This window comes from Eretmochelys imbricata, chromosome 14 (genome assembly GCF_965152235.1).
Source record: "Eretmochelys imbricata isolate rEreImb1 chromosome 14, rEreImb1.hap1, whole genome shotgun sequence".
Taxonomy (NCBI): domain Eukaryota; kingdom Metazoa; phylum Chordata; order Testudines; family Cheloniidae; genus Eretmochelys; species Eretmochelys imbricata.
The window spans coordinates 24,587,918-24,602,687 of record NC_135585.1 but is presented as its reverse complement, the minus strand read 5'-3'; the positions used below and the strand labels follow the sequence as shown (position 1 = coordinate 24,602,687).

General features: G+C 48.2%; 1 protein-coding gene across 1 annotated transcript in view; it reads right to left on the bottom strand.

The window, feature by feature from the left end:
* SHISA6 (shisa family member 6) overlaps positions 1-14,770 on the bottom strand; it is a 380,789-nt gene that overhangs the window by 211,373 nt on the left and 154,646 nt on the right. The gene's annotated exons all lie outside the window — the stretch shown is intronic.

Below are 14,770 nucleotides of genomic sequence, written 5' to 3'. Positions count from 1 at the left end.
AACAAATAACATACAAAAAAACTTATAACATTTTTAGCTGACTGCCATTATAGGATGTAATTGAATGTGAGTCTTTCATTTGAACTTTTCTCATAAGTTCCTACCTGTACTTTATTATCTTCCATCCTCTCCTCCTTACTAGGATATAAAGTATCCCCATTAATAGATCCTCCCATAAGGGATGTCTCAGTCCAAACCGTATGCTACTCTGTACCTCTTGGCTTTCCCCAGCTCTTAGTTTAAAAACTTCCTCTATGACCTTTTTAATTTTGAGAGCCAGCAATCTGGTTTGACTTTGGGTTAGGTGAAGCCCATCCTACCTGTTTAGGTTCCTCCTTTCCCCCAAAGTTCCCAATAAATCTAAACTGCTCCTCCCTACACCATGGTCTCATCCATGCATTGAGACCTTGCAGTTCTGCCGGTCTAACTGGCCCTGTGAGGTGGGAAGGTCCCAGAGCAGACTGAGCCCAGAAGTCTAAACTTTAATTAAGCAGCTTCACAGTTCAAGCCTGGGTCAGTCGGCATGGGCCAGCCATGAGTTTTTAATTGCAGTGTAGTCATACCCTAAGTGGAAGAGCTGCCACCCAGGGCCCAATGGCTTTGGTGAAAAGGGAACATGGCAATGACTGTGTTGGAAATTCAAGCCTTACCCTCAGCATGCATTGCCCCCTTGAATGCAATGTGACCTTGAATGCAAAAGCAAAAGGAGAGGCAGGGGTGGGGACCCAAACAAACCAAAGCCATGCATTGAACCCCTCCGGACTCTGGGAATCTGAATTGTATACTCTAATAGAGTGCACTAAATAGTCTTGATCTTTGGGATACACAGAGTCCAGATCCAAACATTATGATGGGCAAGCAGCACTGATGGACTATTTTAATAGACAGGGAACATCAGAATTATCTTTCTGGACCAAACCATCAGTCCATCCTGTGTCTAGCGGAGGCTCTCAGAGGAAAGCACCCCTACACCAGAGTGCCTACTCAAAGAGGCACCACTGGAGGAGATCTTCCAGCCCGACACCTGCATGCCTGGAAACATCATGTCTGATTTGCCTTGTAACCGTCCAAGCCTGCAGAGCTGGAGATATTATTCCTGTTCATAAAAATGACCCCACTGTTGGGTCCCCTCCAACTTTCTTCCTCTCTAATAACTGAGTTAGTATTCCTAGCTCACTGACTGCAGGAAGGCGAGAGTTAAGATGGACACTTTGGTTGAGAACCCAAAAGTAAGGATGCTTCTCTGAACTATTTAGACTTCCTGGGTTTGCCACAATAGGGTCATGTTAGATTCATGGCTGTTCCCAATAGCACTAGAAGAAACCTGCTCTTGGTACTGACATCTATCTCCATGCATAGATCTTTCTTTCTTTCTTCCGACCCCATTAGCAAAGTAGTATCTGGGACTGGGTCCCTGTCTGAGGACTAGAGCCAGGAAATGTAGTTTTCATGAGAAATGGAACTTAATTGTCCATAAAATGTTTTCAAGTAATTATAAAGTGTTGATTTTCATCCTGTATAAAGTTTTGAACCTGTTCTTATTGTATTCAGTGCAGTTTGCCAGGCCATAACAGTATGACAGTCCTACCCAGTATCTTTCCTGCTCCATCTTTTCTGAGATGAAGTGGTCAAGCCTGCAGGGAAGTTATTTACTGTGCATTACTCTCCAGTGGCTGCAGAAAGTCCAGAACGCCCATTCCAACCAGCCTCCAGCCACATAACAGAAACAATATACAGCAGCGTTGGAAGCGAAGTTCTAATTAAGATGTCATCATATAAACTTCATTTTTATAACAGCTATAACATTTAATTCTGGGAGAGGACTTGGCGTCAGCATGGGACCCATTTTCTTTTGTATATTTAATTATTTATTGATTTTTCAAAAAAGTAATATACATTATGTGATAATGTTGGAATACTGTTGCTATTTAGTGGAAGGAGAAACTTTCATTTTAAGTCCCAGTTTGAAGCACTTAAAAATTATCCCAAGAAATGACTCTCTTGTGTCTCTTGTTATTGTGAAGACAAAAGTTTCAATAGAAGTGTGTATAGCCAGTTCTGGGCACTGAATTGTTAAATGCTTTTTTGCTCTTTGGTAACTCCAGCTTGGCACATTCCATCTCATTAGCATGTGGCATTTACTACATTAAAGTGGCTCACGAAGCCAGTAGGTCAGTGGCAGAGCTTTGACTAAAAGTCTTGTCTCCCGTGACTGAGTCCAGGGCTTTAACCACCAGGTATCATTGCCTCCCTTTACGAATCTGCTAGTGTAGCACTTTATACTCTAAAACAGTAATAGGTATGGAAATCAGGATATTCTAATAATATAAATCAATCTTTCAAAGACTAAAGATGATGTAGGGATGTCTCATCTTCTGATAGAAACCCTATCACTTTACCTCACAGCCTTTGTGGACTACTGGTCAGGTCTTCTAGGATAGCCAGGTCAGGGCCTTACATTTTAGATTCATCCCCACATCCAAAAGCCATATCAGAATCTCTGCCTCATGTGTGGTTTAGTCAAATAGTTCTCTACAACTCGTGGGCCTTCCCCCCTCTAGCTGTCTGTCTCCACCTGTTGTCTCACACTTATGACTGGTCTACACTAATACTAATAAGTCAATCTAAGTTATGTAAGTAGTGTAACTTAAGTCGACGTACCTTAGATCAAAATACTTCTCTAACAAGTATGTCCTGGTATTTCTCCTAAACAGCCGAGACATTGGAATCAGCCTCTCAGGAAAAATCTACATGCCTCACTGTATAAGCACTGCCTTCTTACTCCTGTTCTCCAGACCCCTACCTGGCCCTGTAACTCTTTCACCACTTCTTCCAGTGGAGAGGTTCTTGTACTTCAGCTCAGTCACCATATCTTTACTTGCCAGAAGCTGGGAATGGGCAACAGAAGATGGATCACTGATGAGTACCTGTTCTGTTCATTCCCTCTGGGGCACCTGGCATTAGCTACTGTCAGAAGACAGGATACTGGGCTAGAGGGACCTTTGGTCTGACCCAGTATGGCCGTTCTTATGTTCTATGTGTTTATCCCTGAATAGAGCTTGATGCAACCACCTCCTTCTCCTCCACACACCTAGTGATTTTCTGGCTATCATACCAGCCCAATGTTCTCATCGCCATGGCAGCCAGGGAATGCTGCAGCTCGTTCTTATTAGGCCTGCAGAGCTGATACAGCCAGGGCACAGAGAGCTGGGTTTGCTCCTCCTTCATGCCTCACCAACTGCATTGTCAGCTCTAGGCAACTAGAAACATCTGTATTGCTCATGCTGGCACAGGGAGAAAGCACACAGCTGATGACTCAGCCCCCTGTTGAAATGACTGCCACAGCTGACAGAAAAGTTATCATCTGACTTGGGAACTAAGAACCACATTGGAACCACTTTATTATTGTTACTATAGCCCTTTGAGGCTCTATGGTGCTAGGGTTGCACATACACCTAGTGGCAGCCCCTGCCTCAAAGAACTTATCTCCTAAACAGTCAGAAGGTGAGAGAATGAAGAGTTAGTGCTCCTCTTTTACAGAGATGGGAACTAGGGAACAGATAGACTAAGTGACTTACCCACAGTAAAAAGAAAAGGAGGACTTGTGGCACCTTAGAGACTAACCAATTTATTTGAGCGTAAGCTTTTGTGAGCTACAGCTCGCTTCATCAGATGCATACTCACAGTGAGGCTGTGGCTGAGGGGAAAATTGAATCCCAATGTCCTGAGTCCCACTCCAGTGACTCAGCTACTCTCCCATCACGTGACACTAACACAGTGTCTGGGATGCCATGTACACATTAGCGTGCTTGCCTTTTACTTTACAGATGCCCCACTTTCTTCACCCCCCAAAGTAACCCCACTAGTAAATGCTTAATAGTTTGTCCTGCCAGGAGCTGTATGTATAGCATGTGTATGTATCTACTTGATGTATAGCATTTCTATGATCCCTGTCTGAGGACAGTGCTGACTCAGCAGTGTTGCTCTGTAGTTTAAAGGCACAGCATGGCCTTTCTTCATCTCCACTGTAGCTGCTGAACTTGTCTCGTTAGTTTTGAAACACAGAAATTCAACATTTCTGCCAAACTGCAGGATGCTAGCCTGCCCAAAGAAAGCCAGAGGGTATGAAAAGCAGCCAAGGTGAGGAAGTGGCAGAATGGCCAAGTGTGTTAAAAAAGGATGTGGATACTACACAGCTGAAAGGACAAATACTTGCTACTTTGACTTGGGTTTAATTTATGCCTCATCCAACCTTTTTATTTATGCTAAATCAAGTCGGCAGCAGGGCACACATAATACGGTACAGTGTACAAAATCAGTACTGTTTGGAGGGACTTCCTATTAGGGTTCTTGTTTTGCTCCTTGCCTCTAATGAAGCATTAGTCTTGGTGCAGCAGCAAGCACTAAATGAATTAGCGATGCTAGAATCACTTGCGAGCATGCCTATCAAACACAGCAAGTTACACAGCATTCAGATAAATAAATAAATAAATGGAGTCATTCCACCTTGCAAAGCAAGGATTTGAAGGTGAGTCTCAGAATTCAGCAGCAAGGAGGCTCCTACAGCAAAGGCCTGGGCCTCCCCTTGCAGGGGAAAGTTAGATTAAGAGGTTAATGTACGGAGGGGCTGGTATGATGAGGTTGCCTACAATGGCATATGACTCATCTCCTGCTGCTTTTAGCAAATATCTCTAAAGGCCAGAGATGGGACACTAGTTGGGGAGGGCTCTGAGTTACTACAGAGAATTCCTTCACAGCTGTCCAGCTGATGGACCTCACCCACATGCTCAAAGTCTAACTGAGCAGCATATTTGAGGTTGGTAAGGAATTTTCCCCCAGGTTAGACTGGAAAAGACCTTCCACTGCAGCGTGGGTCACTTGCTGGTTTGAGCTAGAGAAAATGGCGGATTCTCTGTAACTTGAAGTCTTTACATCATGATTAGAGGATTTCAGTAACTCAGCCAGAGGATATGGAGTGGGTGGGTGAGGTTTTGTGGCCTGCAATGTGCAGGAGGTCAGACTAGATGATCATGATGGTCCCTTCTGACCTTAAAGTCTAGGAGTCTATGAAATGTTTCTCAGTTTGGAGTTGAGTGATGTGGTCCTGCAGATCCAGTATCCCATAATGTCCAGTGGATGGTGATAGACCCGGTGCCTCCATATCCTGGCTTAGGGGCTTCCATGGAAGGGGTTGAAAGAGTCTGGGCAAGCTTTAAGGGCATAGGCGGTTTGGCCTAGTGGTCACGAAGGGGGTGGTGTCAAGGGGGTCATGAGGCGGCAGTCAGCGAGCAGGGATCTGAGCAATCGCTAGGGCCAGAATCAGTAGGCAAGATCAGGGTCAGAGTCTGGCAATCAGCAACAGAGGTGAGTTCTGGAGTCACAGAAGTCCAGAAGTCTGCATGGCAGCCCAGACAACCTCCTGGGGCTCCCTCCAGGGTTGAATGGGGAGCATGGGCCAGCCAGAAGGCCACAGAGTGCTGTTGCTCTCAACTCTTCGGACGGTACATCCTGTGACACCTGATCTCCACAGTGCTCCTGGGCTAGAGCCCTGCTTAGCCTCCTGGTGGTGCTGTGGGAACATCAGGCACCACAGGCCCTGGTTCTAGTCCCGCAGACCTTTACACTTAGTCTCTGTTCCCCATCTTAGCGAATGGGGATTCTCCTTGGCCAGTGTATCACAGGAGCTCAGGCTCAATGAGAGGAAGGGTCTGTCTGGCCTTAAACTATGTGGAAATGGCTCAAAGAGCCCCAGTGCAATGGCAGCCGGGCGTCTTTCTGAGCTTAACACTGCATTGTGACACACCTCTTGCCCATCATGGCACCTGTTAGAGGGGCAAGGCCTGGGGAGGCAGTGCAGTGCCAGGTTGCAGTGAGTGGTAGGCTGGGGAGGGGCAGGGATTCTCCCCTTCAAAGCCATTGACTATCTGGCTGCTCAGAGAGAACATGAGTCCCAGAGTGGAGCGTTGTGCTGACCCCGGGGGGTCCTGGTTTACAAGGTTTGCAGGCAGCCCCCCAGGGGTGCATTATTGCAGGAGGGCGCCATTGTGAATTTAGGCCCCGCAGGGCTGTACTATCAAGCAGGGATTTTTAATGACATTTTCACATTGAAATGACAATAAAACCCAAATAGGCCATGAGCCTGCCAGATGGAAAAGCTCACCAGCAGCCAGAGGCTGGCCTCGCCCATCATCTCCTGCTTCCACTGCACTTCCCTCTTCCTGCCATCTTACACCCTTCTCACTCCTCTGCCAAGTGCCTTCCCTGCCCCACCAGGCAACTTTCCCCACACTGCAGAGGTGGCTCTTTCACCCCGCTTGTCAGCCTGAGCCACAAGCAGGGGGCTGAGGCCACTTTAACCCACCAGGCAGTAATGAAGGTAGGGCAGAGTGCAGAGGGGGGCTGCAGCCCACAGGCAAGGAGGGGGCTTGTGAGAAGGGGAGGGGCCTGATCTAGCAACCACTGAGGTCAACAGCAAACTTCCCACTCAGAGTGGTGCCAGCCTCAAGCGCTCAGGAGGTGAGAGGTGAAAGCTGTGAGATCACAGCACTCCAGGAGCTGGGGCTCTGAGGAAATCACCAAATATCACCCAACTTGCACTAAAATCACAAGAGCTGGCATGACTGAAGTTGATGTCAATGCGAGCAACCTCCGGACTGCAGGAGGGGAGTTAAGCAGGGGGATCTGAAGCACTTATCCCTTCCTGCAGCTCCGTTTTCTCCCCTCTCGATGTGTTTGGGAAGGCGGGGGGGAGGTTCTGCTCCAGCTGGAGGGAGTGGGAAGCTGAAGGGGTGTTTCCTTTACTGGCCAATCTGTGCAGAGAAGCCAACCACAGTAGAGGGATTTGCATATTTGCAGAGAAGTTATTACAAAATAACAATACTATGAATATGTAAATCAGACACCCAGAGCCAATCATCTTGCAGGGAATTGTGCACTTGTGCCCTCACATGTCACTAACTGAAGCACATCCCTGCATGCTGATTGGTTGCTATGATTCCCTTTCGGTGTAGCACTTCAGAGCTTAGTACACATGGATACAGTTCAATACATGTCACCGTCAGCTCAGAGCCTGATGTACAAGAGGGCTGGGAGAGGCCCAGACAGCCATTTTGCAACCCCTCCCCCGTCAAAGCAGAATGCCTCCTGCACTCTAGTCTTTGCTCATTTTGCTAAAGAAACTGACTTTCCAGAGAGCCCCACAGTACATTCTGCAAGGGCAACACCAAACCTAGATTTCTAGCTCCAGTCCCACCCTCCATTGCACTTTGAACTTGGCTCTATTGAGAGGTTCATCCCCACAGGTTGCTGTGCACGTATGCTGCATGGCAGTTCAGAGTTCTCCTGCGGTCCCTCTTTGCAGAAACCAAAGCACCTCCACATTGTTCCTCTCCCTGAGAGCTTGTTTGGTTCTCCACATCTGGAGTGGAAGGAGACTGGGCTGTGGAGAGGAACGTCTGGGACTGGTAGGACTGGGTCTGGAATGCAAATGATGAAGCGTGTCCTCCTTGTGGGGCAATGGAATGGGGTTGGGGGGACCCCCTCAGAGACAGCAAGCAGCAGCTGCAGTTGGGGATCAAAGACCAACATAGCAGCACATGCCTCCTAGTGACTAAGGATGGGACACTCCTTTCCCTCCTGCTTGGTGAGGAGGCATTTCCCTGCAGGGCTCTGCCTGCTCCCTAGATATGTGAGGGGCTCGACTCTCCAGTTAACACTAGATAGATATGCACACCTAAACCCTTAACACACACACACACACACACACACACACACACACACACACACAGGGCTACAGAGGGAAAAGGGTCTCCATTGGCCAGCAACAGCGCAGCAGCCAGCTGGCAGGGAGTAGTCATCAGTGCTAGCGTAAGTAGGGCTCAGGTGTTAAATGTAGTGTCACGGAAGGTGCCTCAGCCGAACCGATATTAGCAGCTTTGAAACAGCCTGGCTGGCTCAGATACGGACTTTTTAGCGTGCCCCACCAAATGAACATAGACTGTGACATTACCAGACTTCCATCCTGCATTCAGAGAATGAGAAATATATAACAGCAGTGGATAACTGCCTCCCGAGGGGCAAGAGTGCAGTTTGAATCTGGGATCTTCAGTGCTACAAGTACAAGCTGCTACTGTTTGGGCTAAAGAATTAGTAACATCAGCTGGGAGCTGCAGCAACTCATAAACTTTTTATGAGGACTAGCCACTAGAGGGACACAAAGGTCTACATTCCTTAGTGTGGATGATATAGGCATGAATGCTGTTCCCTCTCTGTCTGATAACAGTGTCCCCTCTGCTGAGTGGCAGCAGTTCTCTGGGGCTTTGCAGGCAGGCTTCCCAGTGGAGGAGGAATCAGCGACATGGAGTCTGGCTTCACTGTTACTATAACTTGCTTTATTAACACAAATACACCAGGCCTGGAACAGAGGTGGTCACAAATGGCATGCAGGACATCTTAGCCCAGAATCAGTGTCTGGTTCCCAGGGAGTAACTCTGCCCCAAGAAGTAAGTCTAATCAAAACCCTGAACAAACTCATCAGCTGCTTGCAGAACTTCCTCTCCCAGGACTACTTCTTCGATGCAAAACCATGCATAATCCAAAAACTAACAATGTCACAGCATCTCCCCCCCAAGGCTGAACACTTGCTTGCAACACTTGGAAGACTATATGTAACAGTGACACCTACTGAAAATATGATTGGCATAATTTATGGCCTCATCCAAAACATTTTGAAGTCAGTGGAAATACTCCCACTGACTCAGGCCTTGACACCCACTCCTTCTCCAGAACAAATTTTGAAAAATGATTTATTTCCTTGTGTCAAACACTGAGGTTCAGACCATTAATCATGGCCAAATATTCTTTTTTATATAATTATATTTTATTGTTTTCTAATGAAATGCACAATCCAGTTAAACCAACCTGAATACAAACAGAAATAATGTGCAAAATGATGGGGGCGTGTAATTAATAGGAAAATTGGCAAAGGGCATGTGATCTCATTCCATCAATTACCAGCATCTAATAATCCTGCCACTAAGTAAATGAAAGTATTTTATCAATTAGCACCAACTGCATCCCCCCAGAGAGCAGTGAGAAATCAAACCACAATTGTACAAGTAAACCCAGAAGGGAAAGGAACATGCAGCAGGCTGTAGCTCCTCACACACCCTGAGGAGTCATGCCAGTGGCTTGAGGGCTGAACTAAAGCCCACTAACATCCGTGAAAAGGCCCCCGTGTCACCAGCCTACAATGGCACTCAGTGCTCCAGAGCTGACTCCAGACAATCACACAACACAGCTCCTTGTGGCTGAGACAAGGGGCTGGGACTTGGGAGACCTGGCTTCAATTCCTGGCTCTGCCATGGACTCTGTATGTGCCTCCCTTCGCTATCTATTAACTGGCGATGAGGCTTGCGTCCCTGGCAGGGGTTGGTGGGGATAAATGCACCACCATTTATGCATATGGTGGTGGTGAGGCGTTCACATGCTGCAGGGGTGGAGGCCATGTGAATAGAGCTCTTGGACCGAGCTGTGCTGTGGCCCTGCCCTGCCATGGCATTCCCCAGACTGTGCAAGCAGCGTGCCATGAAGCTCTCACTGACACTTTTCCTGCTGACAGGGCATGGGAGGCTTCTCCAAGCCTTGTGCTGAATCTGTTGGCACTGGCTAAGAAATTGCTCTCAGGCTGCTATGCAGAGCAGGGTGTAGCGAAAAGCACAGCGCACCTCTCTGCCGAGTCAGGGAAGGCTGCTTGTCACACTCACAGGGTGCTTGTCAGGCTCACGCTCGATCCTCTCCCTGGTCCCTGACTGCGTCCAGCCAGGCCTAGAGCCCCTTTTTCTTACCTGGGATCACAATTCTCCCACTCTTTCACTGGCACTGGGGCACACTGTGCTGTGGAGCCCAATGCTTAGCATCCGGCAAGTCTGACTGAGCTCAGGCTCCCATGTGTTCTCCTGGGGGAACCTGGGCCCAACAGCCATCTGGAAACATTGTTTTTATGTGGCAGTTAGAACAAAGCAGTAGAGAAGTAAAAGGTTGTAAAGAAACACAGACCCCCAACATATTGTCACATTTAATCCTACACTTCACTGCCAGCGCTGTAAACTCAGCTTTCTGCGAGCCACAGGAACCAAACTGACCCAGCACATGGTCTCCTAGCCAGTGCCTGCGTGTCAGTGGGGCTCCCAGTCATGAGTCCCTCTGCCATTCCGTGTGGCAATCCAGGCCCAATTGCTCCAGAGCACCTTTGTTTCAAGGCTCCAGGTAAGAAGTCTCCTGCGCCCTGAGACTGGGTTTTTCCAGACAACCAGAGCATTGAGTGGGCTTAGCCGGGAGAATGCCCCTGATAGTTGCTCTGTTGCTTGGGCTCACAGACTACGGTGACCAGAAGTCCAGATTTTATAGGGACTGTCCTGATTTTTGGGTCTTTTTCTTATATAGGCTCCTATTACCCTCCACCCCCGTCCCAATTTTTCACATTTGCTGTCTGGTCACCCTAACACAGACCCATTCAGTCTCAAGGGGCTGAAGTCTCTGGCCTGATAGCTGGGTTGCCCCTGTGGGGGAGAGTGTAGGACCTGTCTGAGTAGGTGGGGCCTTCTCACCCCTTTATCTAGCACCCATCTGAGAAATCAAGCACATAACCCACAAGCTGGACACTGATTAAAATGTGCAGTGAACACAGACCTGTATGGTCACACTTTGTCACCACACTCTTACTGTGATTCAATGCAGAGCCCACAATTGCATGGAGGCACCACACAGGCCCTTCTGCACCACTGCAGCCACCCAGGGGTAGGCAGGGATAGGCAGACTGGCCACAGAGGGCTCTGCACCCCTGCACTCTAGGGGTCTGTGTGTTGCTCACAAACATACAGGTACCTATGGGACATTTGGGACCGGTCGGAAGAAGAGCTGTGGGATCTGCACCTGTGGCTCCAATGGCTCTAACACTGTGGAAGAAGTGCAGAGGGACTGCAGCTATGGAAAGGCTGTGGGAGCATTCTAGCCTGCCTGTGTCATAGCCACCCCACTGTCTCTGCTGCCCACCCTGCACAAAGCCTGCTACCAGAACAGCTGAGCAGAGAGGGGCCGAGTCACAGAGATTCCCTCTGCTCCTCTCAGGACAAGGGGCTGGTATTTGACTTTATTATCTCCCACCCCAGAACCATTCAGCACACTAGTATGCAAACAAGCTCATAAATTAGGAGAGAACATATGGTCACCTTTCCACAATGGTGGTAGAAGCGCAATCTATTAAGACACTTGGTAGATGTGGAATGCATGTGGAGAAAACAAAGCCATTTCACCCCATACCACCTGGCAAACACAGGGGACACGACATTTTTCTGAAGGGTGTGCACACTGACAAGCAGACAGCATTCTCCTTTCATGACATTTCCCCTTCACTAATTGAATGTGCTCCTCCTCGGATCCCATTGGAGTTGGGATAAAATATCTGTCTGCGCCGGGGGCTACTTGAGGCAAATATCAGTGACTCTGCTAAGCTATTACATGCACAAGAGTCCTTAGGATGTTATGGTTACTCAGTGAAATCAGTTCTAAGAGGCCTCAGACCAAAACCTAGGCCTTAGACCAAAACCAAAATCTGCTCTCCGCTGAACCCATACTGCCTCATTCAGTTCGCTTCCCAAAGTGACTGAGGCATTCTCTTTCTTAATAAAAACCTCTAAATTAGCACCCTCTTCATCTCTTTCTTGGCAAGCCCACCGAGTGAATTTGGTACCATGCCACATTGTCACATTAGGCTTTTCTTCTATTTAAGAGCGTTAAAGATGTGTGTGTGTGTGTGGCGGGGGGGGGACGGGACTCCATAAAGATGAAAGATCCTTGCACGCTTTAATGAACCTCACAATGAGATTGGGAACAAGTTGATTAGAAGGTTCTCAGAACCTCAGGCGCTCCCCCAGAACTGAGTTGTAATAAAGGTAATAATTAGCAAGATCAAATTAAAAAAATGACTTATTCCATAAACGTAAGCTGTACTTCCAGCACCAGCATCTGGAGCCTGAGGAGGCAAAGAGAAAGGCCTGGAGGAATGGTGCATGGATAGAAGGGCAATGAACCTGCAGAAAACTTGCTTCCATGAGCGAAAAAATGAGGTGGCAACAGAAGAGCGATGGACTATGTCGCCCTGTCGCAAAAGCTGAACATGGCAAGATTGACACAGATACCGTGGGAGCTCAGCCCCAGTTGGTATTCTGCCCGTCTTTGGTTACAGTACACAGGGTAATGTTCAGGAGCAAGGTGTCTGCATGTGCAGAGTGTGTTTTGCAGATAGAGCATGGACTGGGACTCAGGAGACAAGGGTTCTATTCCCAGCTCTATCATCGGTCTGTTGGATGCCCTTGGGCAAGTTGCGTCTCTCTGTGCCTCAGTTTCCTCATCTGTAAAACAGGGATGATACTGACTTCCTTTGTAAAGTGTGTTGAGATCTCTTCTTCTTCATCAGCAAAATTATAAAGGATGTACACAAAAACAGGAGAAAGGAGAAAAGAGATATTCACAAATGGGAGGAAAAAGGAGTGTCAGAACTTCTCAGGAACTTGAGGAGGGTGCAGAATTCTGCTGCCTGGCAAACTCGCACTATCTCAGGTCAACACTGTCCCCAAAACTCATTCCTCTCTCCCTGCACATGCATTTTCTGGTGATGCCCAGCAAGAGGTGGCATGGAGACATCAATCTGTCTGTCATTTGCTGGGATCACGGCAGGTGCGTGACTGGGAAATAAAGAGTGGGTTCACTGTGTTTTTCCTCTCAGATCTGACTCATCAGGAAGGGCAGACCTGGTACTTATGAAAACGTCATAATGTGCAGGTCTGTGCAGCTTTTTGTTCATTTGGCATCAAGGATATTATTGCAATCAGTCTTTCCAGCTGATCGCTTAGATGATACATGTATTTACAATGGGATTCCACTGTCATTCAGCATTAATGGTCCAAGAGAGATGTCTCTGCTGGAACAAATTATCTGGAGAGGTCCTAATTGGTGCCATCCTCTCTCGTGTCTGTCCACCAGCTGGCGGGTGAGCTTGACTTTAGCAAAGCTTTTGACACCGTCTCCCACAGTATTCTTGTCAGCAAGTTAAGGAAGTATGGGCTGGATGAATGCACTATAGGGTGGGTAGAAAGCTGGCTAGATTGTCGGGCTCAACGGGTAGTGATCAATGGCTCCATGTCTAGTTGGCAGCCGGTGTCAAGTGGAGTGCCCCAGGGGTCAGTCCTGGGGCCGGTTTTGTTCAATATCTTCATAAATGATCTGGAGGATGGTGTGGATTGCACTCTCAGCAAATTTGCGGACGATACTAAACTGGGAGGAGTGGTAGATACGCTGGAGGGGAGGGATAGGATACAGAAGGACCTAGACAAATTGGAGGATTGGGCCAAAAGAAATCTGATGAGGTTCAATAAGGATAAGTGCAGGGTCCTGCACTTAGGACGGAAGAATCCAATGCACCGCTACAGACTAGGGACCGAATGGCTAGGCAGCAGTTCTGCGGAAAAGGACCTAGGGGTGACCGTGGACGAGAAGCTGGATATGAGTCAGCAGTGTGCCCTTGTTGCCAAGAAGGCCAATGGCATTTTGGGATGTATAAGTAGGGGCATAGCGAGCAGATCGAGGGACGTGATCGTCCCCCTCTATTCGACATTGGTGAGGCCTCATCTGGAGTACTGTGTCCAGTTTTGGGCCCCACACTACCAGAAGGATGTGGATAAATTGGAGAGAGTCCAGCGAAGGGCAACAAAAATGATTAGGGGTCTAGAACACATGACTTATGAGGAGAGGCTGAGGGAGCTGGGATTGTTTAGCCTGCAGAAGAGAAGAATGAGGGGGGATTTGATAGCTGCTTTCAACTACCTGAAAGGGGGTTCCAAAGAGGATGGCTCTAGACTGTTCTCAATGGTAGCAGATGACAGAACGAGGAGTAATGGCCTCAAGTTGCAGTGGGGGAGGTTTAGATTGGATATTAGGAAAAACTTTTTCACTAAGAGGGTGGTGAAACACTGGAATGCGTTGCCTAGGGAGGTGGTGGAATCTCCTTCCTTGGAAGTTTTTAAGGTCAGGCTTGACAAAGCCCTGGCTGGGATGATTTAACTGGGAATTGGTCCTGCTTCGAGCAGGGGGTTGGACTAGATGACCTTCAGGGGTCCCTTCCAACCCTGATATTCTATGATTCTATGAGTGCAGTGCTGGGGACAGCAGGCCGGAGACAGACACGCCAGGATTCCTGTCCTCACTTGTGGTTTAATGGGCGATACAGTGAGCTGTAGCTCACGAAAGCTCATGCTCAAATAAATTGGTTAGTCTCTAAGGTGCCACAAGTACTCCTTTTCTCTTAGCAGGGAAACACACTGGGCAGTGCTGACGGGAGGTCTCTGAGAGCTGCCCGCTCAGGAAGGCTCTGACCAGCGCAGAGGCAGCGGGGCTCAGGCAATGGGAATGTCGCCTACTTCTTCCTCTAAGTATTAAAATGTCTTTTTTCACTAAGCTACTGAATGTATCCCTGGTGACAGCAAGTAGCAGGATGCCCAAAAAGAGCTGCCCTGGAAGACGGCAGCCCCCACTGCACCTTCCCACTGAAGTCACTGATGCTTTAATAATTCCAAGCTACAGCCTTCAGGCCAACGTGTGGTGCCAGCACCACCTCTGTGACAGTGAGGAGTCTCAGCACCTGCCTCCAGACATGGCGCAGCATTTCCAGAGCAGGCCTGCAGTACTGGGAAGGTGCTTTGAATGGATTTCTAGC